The sequence below is a fragment of the Theropithecus gelada genome, chromosome 12, assembly GCF_003255815.1.
Source record: "Theropithecus gelada isolate Dixy chromosome 12, Tgel_1.0, whole genome shotgun sequence".
Classification (NCBI taxonomy): Eukaryota; Metazoa; Chordata; class Mammalia; order Primates; family Cercopithecidae; genus Theropithecus; species Theropithecus gelada.
Window position 1 is genome coordinate 92,997,076 of NC_037680.1, and position 25,360 is coordinate 93,022,435.

Consider the following 25,360-nt stretch of genomic DNA (forward strand, 5'->3'; position numbering starts at 1 on the left):
TGCAGTGTCTGAATATGACACTCAAAAATTTAACGGCCATTGTGTAACCACGAGGGAAGCCATCCTGAGAGAGTTGACACTGAAAATGAAGGGGTGGGAAAAACTTGGCATCTCAGCTACATTGTTGAGGTGCTTAATCAACCATTCTGGATCTCACCACATGTTTGTATTTCTTGTGTGCAGAGAAAAATTTCTTGACTGGGTGCAGTGGCTCACACCTGTAATCTCAGCACTTTGGGAGGCCAAGGCGGACGGATCATGAGGTCAAAAGAGTGAGACCATCCTGGCTAACACAGTGAAACCCCGTCTCTACTAAAAATACAAAAAATTAGCCGGGCATGGTGGCAGGTGCCTGTAGTCCCAGCTACTCTGGAGGCTGAGGCAGGAGAATGGCATGAACCTGGGAGGCGGAGCTTGCAGTGAGCCGAGATAGCGCCACTGCACTCCAGCTTGGGTGACAGAGGGAGACTCCGTCTCAAAAGAAAAATTTCTTTATCATCTAAGCTACAGATTTTCTGTTGTTTGCAGCTGAAATTATCCTAACTGACATAGACTTCAATAAGGACATAAGTAGACCTGGGAGTCACTGGAAGTTCTCTCTCTCTTTTTGTTTTTGTTTTTGTTTTTTTTTTTGAGAAGGAGTCTCGCTCTGTAGCCCAGGCTGGAGTGCAGTGGCGCCATCTCGGCTCACTGTAACCTCCACCTCCTGAGTCTCAGTTCAAGCAATTCTCCTGCCTTAGCCTCCCAAGAAGCTGGCATTACAGGCACGTGCCACTGGGCCCAGCTAATTTTTGTATTTTTAGTAGAGATGGGGTTTTACCACATTGGCCAGGCTGGTCTTGAACTCCTGACGTGGTGATCTGCTCACCTCAGCCTCCCAAAGTGCTGGGATTACAGGTATGAGCCACCATGCCCGGCCTGGAAGTTCTCTTCTAATCACAAAGAAAGGCCCTATCTAGGACTCGAGGATGCAGAGCTGAGGAGAGGGAAGAAGTGGATCTTAGTGACAAATGGTTTAGATTTATGAGACAATACATTTTCTTTGCTTGGCTTTAGTCCATTAGGGGTGGGGTTTCTGTTGCTTGCAACAGATTTAAGTGATAAAGATGGAGTAGGAATAGAGTTCCCAGTACCCAAAAGTCCCTCCAGTGCAGGCAACAGATATAAGTATTTTCAAATTAATCTGAACCCAGCAAATAAATCTAATCTATACCAGCAAATAAAGTAGAATGAAGCAACTACCCAGCCTCCTCCCACCCCGTTACCTTTCCCAAATAAAACAAAATACTTCTGCTTAAAATATTAATAAAATTAAAGAAAGTATGGGCCTCAAGTTTGGACAGTTGTCACGACTTCAAATGCCACTGAATCATTGCAGGTATTGCCTGGATGCTTCATACAGATATTTGGTCATAAGAATCATATTAAATCCATAAAAAGGAAGAGTTAAAAGGAAATAGATACATCCTATCCAGCCTTTTCATTTTACAGAGGAGGAAATGGAGGCCCAGAGAGGGAAATAATCACCAAGGTCACTCAGTTACTGAGTGGTAGAGCCAGGACCAGAAGTCACGTCTCCTCACTGTTCTATCCCAGCTCATTTTCCCTCACCAACTCTGTCTGATACTGGGTCCCATCTTCTTAAATGATCCATGTAGAGATTGAGGATTTGGCTTGAAGTGCTAGAAGTCACTATCCCTGCACCCCAATCTCAGTCGGTGGCACCTATGAGAAAACATGCTTTCAAATCTCTCTTGGCCGGATATGGTGGCTCACACTCATAATCCCAGCACTTTGGAAGGCAGAGGAGGGCAAATCACTTGAGGCCAGGAGTTTAAGTCCAGCCTGGCCAACATGGCAAAACCCCATTCTATTAAAAATACAAAAATTAGGCTGGGCATGGTGGTGCGTGCCTGTAGTCCCAGCTACACAGGAGGCTGGGGCACAAGAATCGCTTGAGCCCAGGAGGCAGAGGCTACAGTGAGCCAGGAGCAGAGATTGCACCGCTGCACTCCAGCCTGGGCAACAGAGCAAGATGTTGTCTCAAAATAAATAAATTAATTAAAATAAAATAAAATCTTCTTCTTGGAGCAGCTGTGTCAGCAGCCCTGGGAGGTCCTGGGATAGGTGGGACTGCCACCCTCTTCTGGGACAGATGGCCAGTCTAGCACGGCTGTTCTGGCAGCCTGCTGTCTTTCAAGCTGAGTGGAGCCAGCTGAGTGCTGGGGTCAGCAGGGAGGAGAAGGATGGAACATCCAGAGATGTCAGGGTGGGAGAATGGGCCCTCCCAGTGGCAGGAGGCATAGACTCTTTTGTGCCACCAAAAATACCATCCAAATTTAAAGCTGACAACACAGGTGGAGTGGGCGGGCCGCTGTGATTTGATGGGTTCTCAGAGGCTCTGCCTGCCTAAAAATAGCTCCTCTACCCACCTGCCTGGGACACCGTCCCTTCTTATCGAGCCTGAAATTTCTACCATTAGAGTTGCTAAGGGTTTAGATGACAAAGAACAGGGCATGTTTCCCAGCAGGTCACCATTAAAGCAGGCTTCCTGGGAGTGGAAGGGAGGCCCTTGAGTCTGCTCCTTTTAGCACAAAAAGCTAATATGGCCAGAAGCTCAGAGGAGGCAGGAGTGGCCTACTTTACAATTTTGCCTCCTACTAAGATGCCAGTCATTTAATTCATTCATGCCCATATGACCAGGGCCCTGAAGAAATTAGGCAGCAGGCTGTAAAGAAAATAAGGCAATGGACTCACAAGTAAAGCATCATATTCTGCTTCTCCTTTGCAGTTCCATTTAGGTTTTGCAATTTCTCCTCATGGGAATCTGGGTCCAAGTTGGAGAACTTTTTATGTGCTTGGGCCAGCCAGGCATTAGGGTGCACCCAAAGCCCCACAGGATCCCCCAGAGATTGTTGTTCTCCTGAAGTTCTTCCCCTCTTCCTCTCATCACCACTTCCCCTTGGCTAATCCCAGGAAAAAATTAAAAATCCAAGTGTGGGCCGGGTGCAATGGCTCACTCCTTTCATCTCAGCACTTTGGGAGGCCAAGGTGGGTGAATCAATTGAGCCCAGGAGTTCCAGACAAACCTGGACAACACGGTGAAACCCTGTCCCTACAAAAAGTACAAAAATTAGCTGGGTATGGTGCAGCACGCTTGTAGTCCCAGCTACTAAGGAGGCTAGGGTGGGAGATCGTTTGAGCCTGGGAGGTCAAGGCTGCAGTGAGCTGAGATCGCACTGCTGCACTCCAGCCTGGGCAATAGAGTGAGACCCCTTCTCAAAGGAAAAAAAGAAAAAATCTAAGTGTGTCAGGTCATGGCGTACTATTGAGAAGTAGAGGAATGAAAGGGTGGGCGGCAGGGTGGGCAGTAGGGGAGATTGACACCCCTGTTGATTGGTTTTGCCCGTTCCATTCTGACAGGTGTGAGCCTCAGCTCTGCTGTCGGAGGCTGAGGCAAGGGAGAGGGACTGACAGGACACGTTGGAAGAAACCACGGCTGACAGAAAGGGCCTAGCGGGGGCAGAGTGATTAATGATCCTGGGCTTGGAGAACTGACGATGGCCAGAGGAGGGGAGGATAGTGTTGATCCGTGGGGGGGGCTGTACTGGGAATGTATAAGCTCTGGTGTGAAGAGGAAGCTGTCTGAATACTTAAGAAGATGCTTGGTGTAGGCCTTGCTGGTTGGAATTCGGGTGGGTACCTTGATTTAGGTCACATCATTCATTGCTTCATCAATAAAGTGCATATGAATAAGATTAGCGAACCCAAGTGAAGAAATTCATTCATGTCAGGCCATTCTGTGGTTGTCTTATCTAGGCCAGACACACCCTGGTGGAGGAATGGGGAGGGCTTGCCCACGAAGCTAATGGATACTGTCATTGTCCATCATCCTGGCAAGAATTTGATTTGATGCTGGCTATAAGGATATAAAGAGGAGAGACTTAGAGAGTGGAAAGAAAAAAAAGTATTCATTTTCCCCAGAGCACAGAATGTCTTTATCTGGTGTCTCAAGAGAGGAGTAGGATATTCCCAGTGAGTGCATTTTGGGGCAGAAGGAAGGCTGCCCTTTGCCAAATGCAGGCAGCCCAGGAACCAAACAAGGAAAGAGATCCTAGGGAAGAACCTGATATGGGGCAAGAGTTTTGGTAATTTTCAGTTTTTATATTTCCTTCCATTAATCTCAGACTTAGAGAAAAGTATCTTTAAGATTTACAGCCTGGTCTCAGTGATGCTGTAGGGGCTGAGGGAAGAGTGTGGTACCCATTTGGGACCAAACAGCAGAGCAGTGGACAGTGTCCCCTCCCTTGAGACCAGAGAAATCGAATCAGTGGTAGTAGCAGGGCAATCGTATCCAGCTGAAACATGGTGAAAGTCAATGAAGGAGGCAGTGGCTCAGGGATAAGGCAACAGAAATCATCTCCTGGATTTGTTTCCGGACCTTTGCAAGGCAGCACTCTGGGAAACTCTCAGAAATGGTTTGGGGGTCTCAGAGGATGGGGGCTTCAGCTGAGCCACTGTCATTCGAGGGGTTTTTATCTTAGGCATCAAACATGTCCTGCAAGACCCAGCAATGTGTTGGGCTCTAGGGATACAGGGATGAATTCAACATGACCTTCCCACTTATGTGACTTTATCCTGTCCCTCCAGGTGCCTGGAACCAGAGGACCCTCTGTAGGAAAAGGCACCCTGAGTCCTGGCTAAATAGAACCACTTGTTTTCCTGTACATTGTCCATATTGCCAGGCCAATGGCTCAGGTTTGGGGACCACAGGTTTTTAAGATCTAAAAGAGAGGTTTGAGAGTATCTGGCCCAAGTCTCCCTTTTGGCAGATGTTGAGACATTTATATAATACAATCTGTTGGGGAAAACATCATCTAGACCTGTCCTTTTTGCAAGTTGATATCAGAGCATCACTCTCACTCAGAAGCAGAGAAAAGGAGGTGAGTCCTGCAGCCATCATAAGTCAGGGAGCATTTGTGTTTCAGTGTGACCATCATGGGGTCTATGCTGAAGCCCTAACCCCCAATTCCAGAGCATGTGACTTCATTTGGAAATAAGGTCTTTGTGGATGATTAAATTAAGAAGAGGTCGTTAGGTACACCATAATCCAATACGACTAGTGTCCTTATAAAAAGGGGAAATTTTGAAACAAAGAGATAGACACAGGGGGAATGTCATATGAAGATGAAGGCAGAGATCACATGATGCAGTGGAAGGCAGGAAATGCTAATGATTTCCAGCAAACCACGTGAAGCTTGACAAGCAGCATGGAGCAGATGCTCCCTCACAGCCCTCAGAAGGAATCAACCTGCCAACCCCTCGATCTCAGATTTCTGGCCTCCAGAACCATGAGACAGCAGATTTCCATTGCTTGAGCCGCCCAGTTTGTAGTACTTCATTATGGCAGCTCCAGCAAACAAATACAGATTTATGACCTCGTCCACCTGACGAAGATGCCTGGCCCAATCTGGCATACTTAGAGTTTTCTTGGAACTTGGGAACTGGGAAAAAGAGGGACTAAGCCAGTGAGACTGAAAAGCGTGGCAGTCCCAGTATGGCCATGAAAACCACATGTGAATTAATGAATGAGCAGACTGGAGCAGGTGAGGAGAGGAAGCAGAGATGCCACAGGAGGGAGGTCCTCAGGCCCCACAAGCCAAAGAGAGCAGCATGTTGGTTGGAGTTTTGGTTCTCTTAACCCCCAGAGGTGTCTTGTGCCTTGTCCATTTCCCTAGAGTCCTCTGCAGCCTTTGTCTGGGTTAGCCAGAGTGGATTTCCATTCCTTGCAAATCTTAGGGCATGAATGAGAACAGTAAAGAAGAATAGCTAGAAAAATGTTAGTATTGGATATTTCCAGATGGTGGTTCTTATTTCATTCCTAAGGATTATCATAGTTTCTAATTTTCCTACAAGGGACCCCTATAATGTGTTTAATATTTTAAGCTAACTAGATTAATTCATTTATTCATTCACCTAGCAAATAATTATTGGAGCTTCCTGCATGCAAAGCATTGATTTGGACCCTAAGGACGCCATGTACAAAATGTACTTAAATCCTTGCCCTCCTGGAGCTGATGATAAAGAAGATGGACAAGTAAAACATAGGGGATGTAAAATGGCGATAAGAGTGATGGAGAAAATAAAACAGGAGAGGAGGGTGGAATTACCAGGTAAGAAGAAGGATTTTCATTTTAAATATGGTGACTAGAGAAGGCATCACTGAGAAGGTGAGATTTAAACCAAGTGTTGAAGGAGGCAGGGGGAACGAGTCACTTAGGTATCTGGGAGAAGGGTGGTTCAGGCAGAGAGGCCCGCAGATACGACGTGTGTGAGGCAGATGTGTGCCAGGCAAGTTCCAAGAAAAGCAGGTGACCAGGGTATCTGGAGCAGAATGAGAGAGAGGGAGAGGACCAGAAGATAAGGTCAAAGATGTAGTTGGGGGAAGAAAAAACAAAAGAAATTGAAAAGAAGAGAAAAGAAAAGAAAAGAAAAAAACAAAGATGTAGCTGGGAAAGGCCGGGTGTGGTAGCTCATGCCAGTAATCCTAGTACTTTGCGAGCCCAAGGTGGGTGGATCACCTGAGGTCAGGAGTTCAAGACCAGCCTGGGCAACATGGAGAAACGCCATCTCTACTAAAAATACAAAAATTAGCCAGGCATGATGGTATGCATCTGTAGTCCCAGTTACTTGGGAGGCTGAGGAAGGAGAATTGCTTGAACCCAGGAGGCAGAGGTTGCAGTGAATCGAGATCGCATCACTATACTCCAGCCTGGGCAACAGAATGAGACTTGGTCTCCAAAAAAAAAAAAAAAAAAAAATGCGGCTGGGGAAAGAAAGTGGGAAGGCCATGTACCGTTTGTGAGGAGTTTGATTTGATTTTTGGGCTAAGTATCTATTGGAATATAACAAAACTTAAAACACAGTGGCTTAAAACAACAGCAAACATTCATTACCTCACAGTTTCAGTGGCTTAGGGACATTCGTGAGATTGTAATCAAGATGGTGGCCACGTGCTGTATTCATCTGTAGGCTCTTGAAAGGGGCTGGAGGACCCTCTTCCAAAGTGGCTCACACTCACAAGGCTGGCAAGTGGGTGCTGGCAGTTGACAGGAGGCTCTGTTCCTCACCACATGGCCGTCTCCATGGGGTCCTCATGACATGGGGAATAGCTTCCTCCCTGGTGAGTGATCCATGAGACAAAGTGGAAGCCTCCACTTTTTTATGACTCTACACATAATATTTCATAGTATTTTATTGCTTACACAGGTCAGCCTTATTCTGTGTGGAAGGAGACTAAACAAGAACGTGAATACCAAGCAGGAAACAACACTGGGGGCCCTTTTGGAAACTGGCTATCACAGCTATCCTATTTAAATGAGAATTTCCAATATATCCAAAGACAGATGATTTGCCAAGTTCAACCGCATCCCCCTTTGCAGTGTTTATCTAAAAAACAAACAAATTCAGGAATACAACAATTCTCAAATTTTGACTTCCAAAGGACCTAGTCTTAAGTAGTCCATCTTTCATCTGTAAATCATCTCCTGAAATATTATTTGCCTCCAGAGCGAAATAATCTTGCTAAAATTATTTAGTAATAAACAACAAGTACCAACTTTAGCTGTCTTGGACACAAATAAAGGGAACCTGGGGGAAAGATTTTGTGGTGTCTCACAGAAACCTTGGAAGGACTGGATTACTAAGCCTCAACAAGGGCAGGGAACAGGGTGACTTTGGAGACCTCAGTTCCTGCAGGACAAGGCTCTTCTCTAGGAGTTGCCACCAATGTGACTCTGCTCCCACACCCCAGGCCCCCATCTCTCTTTTCAGAATGGCCAGATCTCTGTGCAAGAGTATCTGATGGGCTTCAATAGGGTCAGGGATGCTCCAGCCCCACACAGACCCATCACCTACAGACAGGGGAGTAAGTGACACAAACTCCACTACTAAGGTCCCCTTGATTACTGTATTAATGACGTTCCATGAGATGAGTGAGTCTTTGGGAGCTGAGTAGCCACCCCAAGAAATACTTTCTATAAAATGCAAAGATATATTGTACTCAGATGGTCAATACTGAAATTTTATTGTGAGCCTGATTTTTTGATATGAGTATATGCGTGTTTGAATGTGTTTTTATGTAAAACCATTTCATTATTACTATGATCTGAATGTGTCCCCCAAAGTTGGTGTGTTGGAAACTTACTCCCCAAGGCAAAAGTGTTGGGAGGCACGGCCAAGTAAGAGGCAATTAGGTCAGAAGGCTCTGCCCTCAAGAATGGATTAAAATCATGATTGCAGAAGTGGTTAGTTGTCTCCAGGGTGGGACAGTTATAAAAGCAAGTCCAGCCCCCTCTTGCTCTCTTGCTCTCTGGAGAGGTTTCTCACCACGTGATGTCCTCTGCCAGGTTATGACACAGCAAGAAGGCCCTCACCAGATGCATCTCCTCCATGTTGGACTTCACAGCCTCCAGAACCCTGAGCCAGATAAATTTTGATGGTTTACAAATTACCTAGTCTGTGGTAATCTGTTACAGCAATACAAATGGACTAAGACAATTATCGTATCTAACAAAACAAAAATTCTTTCTTATCATCAGGTATCCATTCAAATTCAAAATTTCCTGATTGTGTCAAAGTGAGGTCTTTTTAACATTTAATTTAGTTTGATTCACATTTTAATTTTTAGTTTAGCACAGGATCACCCAGTAGGGGGCATTTTGAAAAAGTGTGGAGAGTTTTTGGTTACCCCAATGATGGGTAAGGGGCTCAGTCCTGGCAAGTAGAGGCTGGAACCCCAGGCAGCTCAATCTTTTACTATCTGTGAGACAACCTCACCATCTCATATACACTTACCTGAATTCCACACAATTTTCAAATGTTCTACTAGATATTTACAGAATTGTTTATAACTTGTTTATAACTATCTGAGCTTTAAAAAGTAACTTAGTTTTATATGTAAACAGAGAGACTTTTTTTTTTTTTTTTTTTTTTTTTTTTTTGGAGACAGAGTCTTGTTTGTCGCCCAGGCTGGAGTGCAGTGGCCAGATCTCAGCTCACTGCAAGCTCCGCCTCCCGGGTTTACACCATTCTCCTGCCTCAGCCTCCCGAGCAGCTGGGACTACAGGCGCCCGCCACCTCGCCCAGCTAGTTTTTTGTATTTTTTAGTAGAGACGGGGTTTCACTGTGTTAGCCAGGATGGTCTTGATCTCCTGACCTCGTGATCCGCCCGTCTCGGCCTCCCAAAGTGCTGGGATTACAGGCTTGAGCCACCGCGCCCAGCCCAGAGAGACTTTTTAAAAATGATTTTTAACATGCATGAAGTATATGCTAAGAATGAAACTACACTGTAAGTTAAGGGAAGGTTATAGTTTGTGTTGTTAATTTCTTTACCAGGGTTGCTCACTCTTTTGGAAAATCACATCATTGACTGCCACACCACTCATGGTAATTGAGTCTCCAATATGCCTGTATTAGTTTTAATTCATAGCTGTCATAACTGTGGTGATTTTGCTTTTAGGAAATAGTGCCTGACTATCTTATTATGTATCCCAGTATAGTCCTCCCTGAGCTGTTGGCTTTTGAAATACATCCTTATGTGTGATTCCTTAGCTTCTTCCTACTCTAAGTGTTGCTCAGTCCTTCTCACCATGCCTGAACCAGATACTGTGGTCTCCAGCTGCCTTTCTCTTAGAATAATGTCCTAGCATCCAGGTTTGGTTGGGGATGGGGGCAAGGGGTGGGCATGAATTTCCTGAGCTCCCCTGACATTTGCAGGGAGGCAGCAAGGGAATACCTCTGTGGGTTACAACAGAGGGAGAGCCAGCGGGGCTTACAGGATGGAAACATGTAGTAGGCTCCCTCCAGCCATCACTGCCTCCGCTACTGCTGATGCCACCATCCATAACAAAGCTTCCAATTTGCAGGCTTCAGATTCAGCTTCTGTTTCCTGAGTGCCTCCACTATACCAGCCATTGGGCCAGGCATCCAGAAGCCCTGAGGTAGACCTCATCATCCCCGTTTTATAGGAGAGGAAAACCAAGACTTGGCTTCTACAGTATAGAAAGGGTGTGGGAAAGTCCTCCTAGAACCCTTACCCTGCTTCCAGGAAGAGCTGGACAGTCCTTTCCAAGTCCAGGCAGAAAGGAATCTCCTCTTTTTCCATTCTCTTTGTTACTTTATATGCCTGTGCAGGCTTGGTTGAGGAAGAAGGGGGCCAGAAGGAAGTCTGGCCAGATGGCAGGGTAATAAATGACTCTGATTTAATAATTTGTTGCTTTCCTCTTAATTAAAAGGTTTTCCCTAAATGATTTGCTGATCACACAAACAGCACACACTGGTTGGGCGAGTACTGGGGGCCCAGGGAAATCTAGACTGAGAGGAGAAGGCATTGGAATAAAGAGGTGGCAGATGGCAGAAGAAGCCCACCCTCCATGTGCCAGGGTGAGCCAGCTTCAGGAGCTCCCTTCTCCTCAGGTCTGAAACAATTCAATCCAATGACAGAGCTTTGGGGAACTGGTTCTTTTGGGACTCAGCTTGTCTGGAAGCTGACTTTGCCAGGAGGTTTTTTAATTTCTGGGAAGAAGATATAAACTTTATTTTATCTAACATGTGGCTTTGCATTCAGTTTCCTCAAAGCCCCATGTGGCCTTGGGGGGTGATCAGGTAGCCTTTAGACCATTTTGCATATGAACTGTCACTTATACACTTGATCTACTGGGGTAGTGGTCACAAAGGGGGTCAGGGCACCCGTTGTTCCAAGCAGCGTCCTGTCAATATCTGCAGTTGCAAACAAATGACACTAAATAGTGTCAATTGATAAGCTTTCTACTTCTTTACAACTGCAATTTGTAAGTTCCTGGGATTAAAATCTGCTTTCCAGCAATTATCACACAGAGGTATATTTTCAAATCCCCACATGTAATTAGAACATGTTATTGATAAAGAGCTAGCTAAAGATTTAGATTTTGAGTCTGTTCATGAGGGATCGGTTTTGTTAATATTGATACTGTTTCCCCCCTTTAATGCAGTTAGGAGTTAGACTGAGATGCCAAATTCAATCAAAATGCACATCTTTTACTTATTCAGACTTGTAGAAAGGACCCCAGAGATCATGTCATATAGGAAAACATTCTGCCAATCTATAACTCGATGTTAAAGAATAAACTCTTTTACACATTATTTTGGTTAACCAGATTTTTCTCAGCATTTGTGCTTCTGTCAGATTGGATCATCCTTGCCATAACCACTATCCTCCTATTATTGTTGGATTCCAAATTTCTACTTAATCAGTTCAGACACCACTTCATCCACTTAACCTTCCTGATTCTGTATTCCCTGTGTCCCCATCATCAGAACTCCTCACTAAACCCCCAAGGCCATTTATCTGTGATTGATTGATTTCTTTTTAGAGATGGAGTATCACAATGTTTCCCAGGCTGGAGCACAGTGTCTATTCACAGGCATAATCACAGCCCACTAAGGCCTTGAATTCCTAGGCTCAAGCAACACTCTTGACTCAGCCTCCTAAGCAGCTGGGACTACAGGCACACACCGCTGCACTGAGCTTATCCACAATTATTTTTGTATTATATTTTTGACACACACATATTCTCTCTTCCCCTAGTCTTTAAGTTCCTTGAGACAAACTTTCTTTTTAGTGTTTGTATTTCATCTGTTGACAACAGTATCTTGCACACAAATCATAAAGAAGAAGTTGAAGAGGCTTCTTACTTTGTTTCATCAGTCTGCTAGTATGTTATCAATGCCACACTAGTTTTATTATTGTAGCTTTGTAGTATATTTTAAACATTAATAATAGAATAATAACTTAAATTTATTGATCACTTAATGTATTCCAGGCAATGAGCTAAGTGCTTTACATTATCTCAGGTAATCCTAACAGAAGTCTGCGGGATAGGTACAATTATTTCCATATTATAAATGGAAAAAACAAAATTTAAAGAGATGAATTTACTTCAAGACAAATGCAAAAAGTGCAGAACAGTGTATATAGCACACTGCCATTTATATGAAAGGGAAGGGAAGATAAATAAATGTTTTTACTTAAATGTGCATAAAACATATCCAGAAAAATATGCAAGAAATTGATTATGTAATTCAAATATAACAATTATATCCATGATTATTATAAGCCAGTTAAAAATAAACAATTTTTTTAAAAAAGGAATGAATGGCATTGGCTGCCTGCTGGGAAGGGAATGGGATGTGGGGGTTAAGGATGGAAGAAGAGCAGAATCAAGTTTTGGGTGCACTGAAGCTCATACATTTTGGGGGGAGCACTTTTACCAAAAAAAAAAACCACAAAATTATAAATACAAAATTAGATACAGAGCCTTAGAAGGGATATGTGCAGATAAGGATCCCTGATGCCATAGCTTATAAAGCGTTACTTTTTAAATCAGCCCTCAGCAGGAAGGAGACAGTCCACTGTATATACTTTTGTATGTATTAAATATATGGAATTTTAATCATGTAAATGCATTGTCTGTTCAAAAAGATACAGTTTTTTAAAAATTTATATTTTTTGTTTTGCCAGGCACAGTGGCTCACATTTGTAATCCCAGCACTTTAGGAGCCTAAGGCCGGCAGATCACTTGAGGTCAGCAGTTCAAGACCAGCTTGGCCAACATGGTGAAACCTCATCTCTACTAAAAACCCAAAAAATAGCTGGGCATGGTGGCACACACCTGTAAGCCTAGCTACTCAGGAAGCTGAGGCAGGAGAATTGCTTGAACCCAGGAGGCAGAAGTTGCAGTGAACCGAGATTATGCCATTGCACTCCAACCTGGGTAACACAGTGAGACTCTGTCTCAAAAATAATAATAAGAATATTTTTAAAAGCTAGTTCTCCAACTGACTGCATAAAGCAAGATTTTATATTTTTCAAAAAGTAAATAACTAAGCTTTCATTTTTCCAGAAGCAGAGGTGTCTATGCCTATAGCAAGCTGGAGGGGGTGCTGAGGAGGAATTCCAGAGTTGCCTGTTTTATGGAGGTGGGGTAGAGGGATGTAGGAATTTACTTTCATAATTCAGAAGCAGAGATTTGTGTCAGAAGTCTAAAAGGCATATACTGTTATAACATGGAAAAATGAAAAAAAATTAAAAATAAAAGGCATATACTGCACATGTATACACGTAGGGATAAGAAAAAGAGACCCTGCTTTTTCAGAAACGTACAAGAGAAAATTAAAATAAAAACTCAAATAATATTGCACTAATTGTTAAAACGGAGCTGATTTCCTGGAAACCAGTGCTGAGGACCAAGGATGTGAGCAGACGGGATGCTAATGCTCTTTCCCAAATGGCTCTGACGGTCCGTGGTTTTCTATTATTGCATCTAGGAGTAGCAGGTCCCTTACTGTAAAGTATCTAGAAATCATTCAGGCTCTTAACCACTCAATTAGGGTAATTTATCCTTGCGATGAATGGGACCGTTCCTTCTCCCTGATTTAGTCTGGGTTGTGCCTCCATCGAATGCAGTTATAAACAGTTCTGTTTGGGGCAGAAAGCCAGCCTTGTATCCTCACCACCCCGAGGTCTGAACCTGCAGCTTGTAGCCTGGCTCTGTGCAAGGGGATGATTGTAAGTCCTCCAGGAACACAAAATAGCTAGCAGCCCCTCCATTTACCTTTCCCCCATGGACAGAACAAATTAGCAGAGAATTTGGACAGAATTTGCAGAGAATTTGGACCGAACACTAAAAAGAATAATCTGACAATAAGAAATGTGAAATGCTGGAGAAAGGGAAGGAAGGAATTGCCTTTTGCCCAGATCCACAGGAATCCCACACTTTGGGTGGTTATTTTGGTGCCATCTTAGTTGCAGTAGAGACAGGATGCAGGCCTCAAAGCTTACCTTTTCCCTACTCAGGAAATTCCTTAAGAACTGATTGGCCTTTTGTTTCTGTGTGTGCTATTTTATTTCAATCAGGGGTAGATCCCTTTCTTTTTCTACTGAAGACCACTCAGCTAGAAGAGAGGAAGGTAATTGGTGTCCATGTAAGAAAACATCAAATTAGCGTGAGGAAAGGCTAGAGGAGGAAAATACGAAATGTTTCATCTGTACCCTTTGAGAACTGAAAACCAGGAGCAATTTAACACATAGGCAAACTGGGTGAAATAAGCTTTAGCTCCATGTGATGGGCAGCTGGATGTGGGGTTAGAGGAGCACAGAAAAAAAAAAGAGAGAGAGAGGGAAAGATAAAAAGCAAATAGATGTGGCCAGGCATGGTGGCTCACACCTGTAATCCCAGCACTTTGGGAGGTGGGCGGATCATGAGGTCAGGAGATCGAGACCATCCTGGCTAATATGGTGAAACCCCATCTCTACTAAAAATACAAAAAATTAACCGGGCTTGGTGGTGGGCGCCTGTAGTCCCAGCTACTCAGGAAACTGAGGCAGGAGAATGGTGTGAACCCAGGAGGCGGAGCTTGCAGTGAGCCGAGATGGCGCCACTGCACTCCAGCCTGGGCGACAGAGCAAGACTCCATCTAAAAAAAAAGGGGGGTGGAAATAGATGTAACTTACTGTAATAAAATGAAAAAGAATGACACAAAGAGACAAAGCATACACATGTAGAATTAAGGAGTAGGCCGGGTGTGGTGGTTCACGCCTGTAATCCCAGCACTTTCGGAGGCCCAGGCAGGCAGATCACTTGAGGCCAGTAGTTCGAGACCAGCCTGGTCAACATGGTGAAACCCTGTCTCTACTAACAACACAAAAATTAGCCGGGCGTGGTGGCGAGTGCCTGTAATCCCCAGCTTGGGAGGCTGAGGCGGGAGAATTGTTTGAAATCGGGAGGTGGAGATTACAGTGAGCCAAGATTGTACCATTGGACTCCAGCTTGGGCGACAGAGCAAGACTCTCAAAAAAAAAAAAAAAAAAAAAAAAAAATTAAGGAGTACAGAGGGGGCAAGTGAGACACAGAGACGGAGGGACAGAGGGACACAGGCAGCCTATCTATTCGCCCCCTTGTGGTCCTCAGGGACATTGCAGTCAGCCAATGACTTCTAATCCAACCTTAACATTTCACATCTGTAGACAAAAATGCACTGTGAACACTTACGGAATTTCCAGTGTGGTGGATTCAATTATATTAAAAGCAGACTACTGAGCAAAGGCTGATGGTGCTCCACTTGCTGGAGCTACAGTGGCCTGCTGGATAAGTAGAAGAAACTAGGATGCCTGATACCAAGGTTGGACTCCAGTGTTCTCTATATCCTTGCACAAGCTACTTGGCTTCCCTTTGCCTTCATTCTCCCTTAATAATCATGAAAGAATATAATTTTTCCAATCTATGTCTCTGTAAATAAGCTGCCTCATATGCAGGAATAAATGGTCCATAAGAAAGTCCAGCCCAATGTGATGGCTCACACTTGAAATCTCAGCAATTTGGGAGGCCAAGGCAGGAGGATCACTTGAGCTCAGGAGTTCAAGACCAGCCTGGGCAACTAGTGAGACCCCATCTCTACAAAAAATAATCTTAAAAATTAGCCGGGCTTGGTGGCATGTGCCTGTAATTTCAGATAGTCAAGAGGCTGAGGTGAAATGATCCCTTGAGCTGAGAAGTTCAACGTTGCAGTGATTTATGATCATGTCACTGCATTCCAGCCTGGGGTGATAGCGCAAGATCATGTCTCAAAAAAAGAAAAAAGTAAAAGAAAGTTTAGTATATAACCTCAATTTTCTTCCTTCCTTCCTTTCTTTCTTCCTTTCTTTCTTTCTTTTTCTTTCTTTCTTTCTTTCTTTCTTTCTTTCTTTCTTTCTTTCTTTCTTTTTCTTTCTTTCTTTCTTTCTTTCTTTCTTTCTTTCTTTCTTTTTTCTTTCTTTTTTTTTTCTTTTTTTCTCTTTCTTTCTTTCTTTTTTTTTTTGAGAGAGTCTCGCTTTGTCACCCAGGCTGGAGTACAGTGGCATGATCTTGGCTCACTGCAACCTCCACTTCCTAAGTTCAAGCGATTCTCTTGCCTTGGCCTCCTGAGTAGCTGGGATCACAGGCATGTGCCACCATACTCAGCTAATTTTTTTGTATTTTTAATAGAGATGGAGTTTTACCACATCAGCCAGGCTGGTCTCAAATTCCTGACCTCAAGTAATCCGCCCGCCTCAGCCTCCTAAAGTGCTGGGATTACAGGAATAAGCCATCACGCCTAGCCAAACTCCAATTTCTAAGCCAACTTCATGTCCATTGTGGCCAACAGGAGGCGAGCAGGGGAGTTCTGCACGTGCATGTGCTGGACTCAGAGATTCAGGCTCCCTGAGATAGAGAGATGGTGCTGGAGCCACCACCAAATAGCTTTCCAATCTGTCCATCCAGTTCCATCACCATCATCTCTTCCCCAAACTCCTGCAACGGCTTCCTAAGAGGTCCTCCTGTCGGCACTCTGCCCTCCTCTGGGGCTTTCTGCCCCAGAAAGCAGGAACCTTCCTGAGACACACAAGTTACTCCACTCTGGTGTGCATCTTATTAGGGGCCTCCTGTTGCTCTCAGAACAAATTCCCAATGTCTTTGTGTGGTACTGCAGAACCTGGATGTTATCTGTCCTATTTCTCTCCCCAGCCCCATCTTGTGTCCTTTTTATCCTCTTGCACTTCCTCCAGCCAAGCCATCCTCGCTTCCACTTCCCAAACATGTCCAGCTCAGCTCTTCCTTGCCTGGGCTCAATGTTGCTTGCCTTTGTAGCTCATTCAGAACCCGCATCCCTCTGAGCTCCGCATGGCTGCCTCCTCTCCTCCTTCAGGTCTCCCCTGGGAACACCTTTCCTGACCACTCTGAAATAGTTCCATCTTAAGTGTCCAACTGGGCCCTCTGTTAAGGTCCCTCACAGCACTTATCATTTAGCTGTTTTATTTCTTTTTGTTTCTTTTGGATGTGGGGGATCTGCCTCCCTAACTAAACTGTAACCATTATTTTAAAAGGGTGACATCAGTATTGCAGCCTTGGTGCCTCTGCACACTGTGCGGCCCATAGTAGGTCCTTGAATTTTTGTTAAGTGAAAATAAGAACGAATGGATGAGGGCTAGGTGTGGTGGCTCACACATGTAATCAATCCCTTTGGGGGATCACTTTGGGAGGCTGAGACGGGTGGATCACTTGAGGCCAGGAGTTCGAGACCAGCCTGGGCAATATGGCAAAAGCCCGTCTCTACTAAAAATACAAAAAGTAGCCGGGCACGCTGGTGCACACCTGTAGTCCCAGTTACTTGGGAGGCTGAGGTGGGCGGATCATCTGAGCCCGGGAGGCAGAGTTTGCAGTGAGACAAGGTCACACCACTGCACTACAACCTGAATGACAGACTCAGCCCCTGTCTAAAAAAAAAAGAAGAAAAAGAACGAATGGATAAATGTGAATAATAAGTGGAATTTGCAATATTGAAGGAATAGAAAAAGTAAAATTTCTTAAGTCTAAAAACACTGGAGCAGGGTGTCTAGATGGGTGCTTTTAGCAAAGGACGGACAAAGCCATCCCAGCAAAAAAATGTGCCAGGTTTGAGAGAGAGGCTTGTGAAGTAATCACAGCCACCAAGACCAGTTAGAGAAATTAAGACACTAAGAGAACTCTCACACCAAGCCATGGAATGCGTGGTGTAAAGAAATCACATGGAGATTCTGTCTTCATAAGACATTTAGAGTTGAGGGAGAAGGAGGGCTAGACGGAGGCAGACAAGAGGAGGAAGAAAAACGGAACTGTCAGACTCCAAGCAACTAAGTCCATCAGAACGGAACAACCGCTAAGGAAGGTGAATTTCTTGGCTTATAAACCTTTACATTACTCCTCTGTGCTTTGGATATGCAAATGTCTTTGCCAACTGGCAGCATCTGAGAGGGGAATAGCCTCCTTTTCCACCCAAAGTCTTGCATCTGCTCCTGAATCTCATCACAGCACTCTAGGTGTAATTAACCTGAGCGATGACATGCCCTAGGGGTGGCTGTCAAAAAGGCTCTCTCCAAAGGGCTGTCAAGCGCTCTCTAGGGAATCCTTGCTGAGGGAAGAGGGAAGCCCAGTACTTACATCACTAGCAGGTAAGCTCCAGAGAGAGGAACTTGAAGCTGCTTTAGGTGCCCAGACATACACTGTCAGGCAAGGGCAAGCATTTAATTAGTATCTAGAAAGAGCCCTACCAGGGGACCGAGGTGCCTCATTCCAGCCTGGCCTCTGCCTGGTCTATGACATCAAGCATAGCTAACTTCTTGGGGCTTCCATTTCTTTAGCTCTAAAGACAGATTAATGCTCTCTAAGGTCCTTTCTAAATCCCACTTTATGGGTTAGGAAAAGAAAATGAGATAGATTCTCTGGAAATGTATTCGTAGTGCTGCTATTACACTTTGAGGACCCCAGAGTACACAAGGTGGATAATTAAGAGTTATAGACTGGAAAGAATATGTCTTAGATGCAACTCTTGTCCTCAAGGGACCAAGAATCCAAGATAACCTAGAGACGATGTTGTGGATCCTAAGGGACTTTGGTTGAACCTGAGAATGACAAATACACATTATTTGGATCCTTTTGTAAACGTTGCCTTTTTGCACCTGTATTTTCCACTAAACTTTCAGCTTATTGAGAGTTCAGCATATTTCAGGGAAGGATGAAAAGAAGGAAGGAAAAGGGAGGGAGGGAGGATAAAATTCCTTTGACTGGAGAGTTAGAAGTCAGGGTTCTTGGCCAGGCACAGTGGCTCACGCCTGTAATCCTAGCAATTTGGGAGGCTGAGGTGGGTGGATCACTTGAGCCCAGGAGTTCAAGACTAGCCTGTCCAACATGGTGACACCCTGTCTCTACTAAAAGTACAAAATTTAGCTGGGCATGGTGGTTTGCGTCTGTAATCCCAGCTACTCAGAAGGCTGAGGTAGGAGAATTGCTTGAATCCAGGAGGCAGAAGTTGCAGTGAACCGAGATCGCGCCACTGCACTCCAGCCTGGGTGACAGGGCGAGACTCCGCCTCAAAACACACAAAAAAAAGAAGAAGAAGAAGAAGTCGGAGTTCTTTGGATGCAAGCAACAGAGACTGACTTTGGTTAATTAGAGTCTCCCTGCTCCAAAAATAAAAATAAAGAATTCACTGGAAGGCTAGAGGTAGTTCACAGAATAGCAAAATCAAGGCTTAGGAATAACGGGGGCAGGGTGACTCTCGAAGCTAGGTGACAGGAGCTAAGGAACAGACTCCATTCAAAGCCACTGCTGGGCTCTATCAGCTCCGTTGTCTTTTTCTCATTGTATCATATCCTTATAGATTAAGTTCCCAGAAGGAGGAGTCTGATGTTTTCCCTCATGTTTTGCATCCACTACTTTCCCCGAGGGTGAGGCCCTCTGATGAACACTCTCCCAAGTCTGCATGAAGTTGAGGAGGGATGGTTACTCCAAAGAGAGATGGGAAATCGATGTTTCTTCCACCTGGGGAATTAGCTTTGGCAAAAGCGAGGCATTCTTCTGGGGTGGCAGCAAGACTGCCATTTGGCCGGGGACGCCGCTGGGGGCTGGCAATACTCTGCTTGCAGTGGGTTCTGGAGCCAGACTGCTTTCCTGGGAGAAAGGGGTGTGTTTTTACAACACACAAAGGTGCTGCTATGGACTGAACTGTGTGCCCCTGAGATTCATATACTGAAGCCCTAATCCCTACTGTGACCATATTTGGAGACAAGACCTGCAAGGAGGGAATGAAGGTTCAGTGAGGTCCTAAGGGCGAGGCTCTGATATGACAGGATCAGCGTCCTAACAAGGGACACCAGAGGGGCCTGTGCTCTCTCCCTCTCCACTGCATGAGGACATGGAGAGGAGAGGAAGAGAGTCCTCACCAGAAACCAAATCGGCCTCGATCTTGGACTTTGCAGCGTCCAAAATTGTGAGAAGATAAATTTCTGTTGTTTAAGCCACCCAGTCTATGGTGGTGGCTTTTTTTTTTTTTTTTTTTTTTGTAGCCTGAGCAGACTAACACAGGTGCCATATGGACTGGCAGCCGATCTGGCCTCTATTCCCTCACCTATGAAACCAGATGGTCTCTAAAGCCCCTTCTAGCTTTAAAATGCAGTGTGTCAATATATCCGTGAATCATCTATCAATGCATATTTGCTTGCTGCTCAACTAAGTCCTGAGCTACTGATAATAGGAGGCTGTTAAGTAAAATACAGTATGCCCAGTTACATTTGAATTTCAGATATGTTTAAATCCATTTTTAGTGCAAGTATATCCCACACAATATTTGGGACAAATATTTGAGACATTTGTTAAATCTGGCTGTTCTAGTTATTTGTCTTCTGTTCTCCAAGTACTGTAACCTTTTGGAGGGAGAAAAACTGGACCTTACTCATCTCTGGATTCCCTTATAGTGGTGTCTGCCAGCTTTTTGGATTTCACAGACTAAACATTATTGGATTAAGTTTTGGAAGAAAAAACAACTTTTTATTTTGCCCAATAGAGGTATTTATGATAATCATCACTTTACTAAAGAAAAACCAGTTAAACTTTAAAACCTATTAAATAGACCCTCAGGATTTTATAATTAATTGTAAAAATTTAGTTTTACAACATATTCATTCCATTGTCCTTTTGTTTGCTTGTTTCTAAGGCAACCAGGTGACGCTTCCAACCATTTTGGCACTGCTCAGTGCTTAGGTAACCAGTATTTGGGAGCTTCAGCTGTGCTGTGTTTGGTTGAAGGTCTTACATGACTTCTGGACATTTTTGCTTATCCGCTAGAAAGCTCAAGGTCAAATTGGAGCTTGATTGCTACAACTGTCTTCTCCTCTCTTTTCACTCCTTGTTTCCTATGTTTTCTTCCAGGCCTTTAAACTTTTTTTTACTAAATGAATTTTCATTATAATCTACCTTAAGAACTGGTGAAATATAGTTTTTAAAAAAGCCTTGCATACATTAAGACTTCAGTAGACGATGCTATTGACAAAGCAAAAGATGTAACTATTGAGTGGGATCTATTAGTTTACTTTCTGAAGATGATTATTCCTCCCAAATGCATTTTTTGTTGTTGTTGAGATGGAGTTTCACTCTTGTCGCCCAGGCTGAAGAGCAATGGCATGATCTCAGCTCACTGCAACCTTCGCCTCTGGGGTTCAAGCGATTCTCCTTCCTCAGCCTCCCGAGTAGCTGGAATTACAGGCGTGCACGACCACACCTGGCTAATTTTTCTATTAGATGGGGTTTTGTAGAGTTGGAGTATCACCATGTTGGCTAGGCTAGTCTTGAACTCTGGACCTCAGGTGATCCTGCCCACCTTGGCCTCCCAAAGTGCTGGGATTATAGGCATGAGCCACTACACCTGGCCTCAAATGCATATTTTAATTTCCTATTCTTAGAATTTTATAATGGTAGAGCTAGAAAGGTAATTACATCTTCTAACTCAATTCCAGACTTACTGAATTGGAATTTCTGGGGTAAGATCTGTGAATCTACAAGAATTCTAGGATCTAAGATTAGGATCCGCTGGTCCACAGGCCCTCTTAGCATATGTCATAGCAGGATATCATTTTACAGGTGAGACGACTGAGGCCCAGGAAAGTGAAGTGATGGTCATATGAATTGGTGACAGACATGAGTCAAGTGCACAGCACTCAGCTTTCTTAGCAAATTAACTGGCTCTGTTGGGAGACAGGAAGGGCAGGGACAGGTGTTCATTAACTAGTTTCTGTTCACACTATACAGTAGGAAATGAGCACTAGGTATAGAGAAATGGACGATATAAGAGATTTACCTCAAATAATAACAACATCCCTCTCTTACCTGTTCTGGGATTTCACAGTTCACTAAGCACTTCCCCTCATAATGCCCTGCTTTGATTCTAATAACAAGGGGATTTACCAAGGTGGTATTGTTTTCTACATTTACTTTACAGATGAGAAAATGGAGGCCCAGTCACTGGGTATGTCAGGTCAATAAAAAGGGCAGAGCTGAGATTTGAATACTTTCTACTACTAAACCTCACACAAATCCCCTAAGACAGGCAATGTCTTTGTTATTTAAGAAAAATGGGCCAGGCGCAATGGCTCACACCTGTAATCCCAGCACTTTGGGAGACCAAGGCAGGTGGATCACTTGAGGTCAGGAGTTCGAAATCAGCCTGGCCAACATGGTGAAACTCTGTCTCTACTAAAAATACAAAAATTAACCAGGCATGGTGGTGTGCACCCATAATCCCAGCTATTTGGGAGGCTGAGGCAGGAGAATCATTTGAACCCAGGAGGCGGAGGCTGCAGTGAGCCAAGATCACACCACTGCACTCAGTCTGGGCAACAGAATGAGACTCTGTCAAAAAGAAAAAAAAAAGCAAGGAAGGAAGGAGGAAGGAAGATTATTTATTGCTTCAAAAGTCACACAAGTTCTACATTATTATTTTAGAAAATTCAAATCATTCTGAAAAATAGAGATTAAAAAGCTGAAAACTGTATTCCATGCCACTCTGCTCCTGGACAGTTTGGTGAGTTTTCAAGTTTCCTTCCCAGACCTTTATGAGTTTACATACATGTATAGGTGAGGATTAAAAAAACAAACAAACAAAAAGAATCAAACTACACACATTGCTGTGCTTCCTTTTTCTTAGCATGTCTTGTCCATTTTTTTCCAAATCCTTTAGTAGACATGTTTGTTTTTAAATAAGCCATGTTTGAAAATAGAACAATAGCAACATTGATATGCACACTGATGATAAAGAAATATTATATTTATCACCAATGGTGCTCAGGATAGCTCAGGATGTTGGTGCTCAGGATGGGGTAAAATGACTCAAGTCTCATGACTCATCTTCTCTCAAGAGGAGAGACTATGGAATCAGAATCACAAGCTAGCTTAATAAAGCCTTGAGAAATATTATCAACTAGCTGTCTCAATTTCCCCCTCTGTAAAATGGGGACAAGAATGTGTTCCATAGGGTGTTGTGCGGTTAAATGAGGTGACTCATATTTATGCTAAACGCAGTGACTGATGACTGCAATGATGACGACGATGGCAGGCGGGCGCAGCGGGTAGGGCTTAAATTGCAAGTGTAGCAACACCAGGAATGGATGCCCCGGGGAGATACTTTTTATTAAGAGCTGCCAAGTTAGTATGGCTGTCTGGGATGCCCTCTGGAGACACGAGACTCCGGATTTGGGAACCTCAATGTCCCAGGCTTTCAGGACCTGGCGTTTGGCTAAACCTCTGGAGAACTACAACTTCCAGGGTGCACCACTTTCTCGCCGCCCGTGACGTTGCAGCTCCCGTTTCTCGCCAGGCTCCCGTCCCGAACTACAAGTCCCAGAAGACCCTGCAGCCCCGCTCGCGTTCTCGTCTTACTTTTGGACGCGAAACTGAGGCCGCGTTGCCTGCTGGGAAGTGTAGTTCAGCGGTAGCCGAGCCCTTCAGACCTGGCCGCTACAATAAGGCGGGTGAACTCGCAGCGCTTGAATACCCAGGGCCTAACCGTCCACTCGGAAGACTGGCCCCTCTCGGGAGGCTCTGGAGTCGCGCCTGGGGTCAGGGCCGGGGGCTAATGCGGCTCGCGTTCTGGGCCTCCCTGGGTGAGAAAGTGGTAGACTGGCAGGAAGGCGGCGGAGGCGGACGAGACCAATGCCAGCCTGGAGGAGGAAGTGGGCCAGGGAAGGGTGAATCCAAGTGGAGATCGTAGGGGTGGGAGTGGGGCGTGGCGCCCGCTTACCTTGAGGCCGGGTGAGGCGCGCCCCGAAATGCCGGGGAGGTAGAGGTCCCTGCCTAGCGAGGAAGAGGGGCGCCCATGTGGCGGGATGGATTTATGGTTTGGGGCTGATCAGTGGGTCTTATGGCCTCATCTCCCTGGTTAATGGAGACAGCTCACCAGGCCTGGGATTTGGGGAGTTTGGAGGTGCAGGAGATCCCTGGTTGGAAACTTAGGCAGTAGTGTGTTACCCAGCGAGACTGAGGGCTTCTGCTGTGCACCTCCAAAACCTTTCCCTAACCTCTTCACCCCTTCCTAACTGCTAATGGTTGAAGAAGGTGGAAGTTCTCTGGGGATAGATACTTCGTGGTGGGGGAGTGGGGAGAGGGGTTGGGTTCTGGCCAAAGGGAGCCCCAGCAGGGAAGGAAGCCTTTGAACCCTATAGCTGCCCAGAGGCCTAAGCAGTGCTACTGGAGTACCCCTACATCGTCATTCTAACCATTACACAGCATTACATTAGGCTATTTAGTCTGAACCAAGCCAGACAAATTGGTGTCCTGCCCCCTGCTTCTAAAATACTGTAAAAATGTCTCAGCTCATAGGAAAATAAATATTCCGGGTAAATTCACGGAAAAAAATAATCATGATGCAATATGGAATGTTTACAATGTTACTACTTTATAATAAATTATGTCTCCTAAGTATGTGCCATATGGTTATGGATGAAAAAAAAATCCGAACTATATACTCTAAATTATTAATTTCAACTCTGGTTATTGATGGCTGGTAAGATTACAGATTAATTTTATTCTTTTTTTGTTTACATCTTTACGTAGCATCTTAATTTGCACAGTAAACACATAATTTTTTTTCTGCCCCTTATTTTCCCAGGAGAGTTAGTCAGTTGTCCCATGTGTTGTGTTTTGGAAATCAGGTACTAAGGCCAGCTGCTGTGGCTTGCACTGAGCCACAGGCAGACTGACTGATGTGCCAGGAATGATAAACAGGGGTGAATGTGAGGGGAGAATTTATTGTGCAGTCTATGGGAGGCTAATGCTTTTTTTCCTTCTTCTAGGTTGGAAAGAGTCTATTTTAGCAAGTGTCACGCCATGGTATGTGGTTGGTTGGTCTATTTCAGTCTAATCTATTACGCTTTCTGGTTAAAAATGTGACCTTTCTCATTATCCTGATGGATTTAAGTTGCACTGCATAACTTTGTTAGGTTCTGATAACTCACCTGGGCTGAGCCATGGGAAGGAAAGAAATATTGCCTCTGAAATGCCTTTTTAGCTTTGGATTTGCTTTTTGCTTTTTTTTTTTTTTTTTTGAGAATTTTGCTCTTGTCATCCAGGCTGGAGTGCGGTGTCATGATCTTGGCTCACTGCAACCTCTGCCTCCCAGGATCAAGCAATTCTCCTGCCTCAGCTTCCCAAGTAGCTGGGATTACAGGCATGCACCACCACGCCTGGCTAATTTTGTATTTTTAGTAGAGACAGGGTTTCACCATGTTGGCCAGGCTGGTCTCAAACTCCTGATCTCAAGTGATCTGCCTGCCTCAGCTTCCCAAAGTGCTGGGATTACAGGCATGAGCCACCATACCTGGCCTGCTTTTTGCTTTTTGATCAGGATCTTTATTTTATCATATGCTACCTACTATTTCAGTGTGTGTGCAATTATAAAAGAAACTTTAATATATCCTTTAGTTGTGCGCATTATGCATTTT

The 25,360-nt window shown here is 44.5% G+C and overlaps 1 protein-coding gene across 2 annotated transcripts in view; it reads left to right on the plus strand.

Moving 5' to 3' along the window:
- The first annotated feature begins 23,294 nt into the window (after nt 1-23,294).
- SMARCAL1 (SWI/SNF related, matrix associated, actin dependent regulator of chromatin, subfamily a like 1) overlaps nt 23,295-25,360 on the plus strand; it is a 65,788-nt gene continuing 63,722 nt past the window's right edge. Inside the window, exons 1-2 of one of the 2 annotated variants that reach the window (XM_025404267.1) lie at nt 23,295-23,524; nt 24,713-24,749. The gene's annotated coding sequence lies outside the window, so the exon portion shown is untranslated. Of the gene's footprint in view, nt 23,525-23,623; nt 23,673-24,712; nt 24,750-25,360 lie in introns of those variants that run through there. The other variant, XM_025404268.1, reaches the window with a different exon arrangement.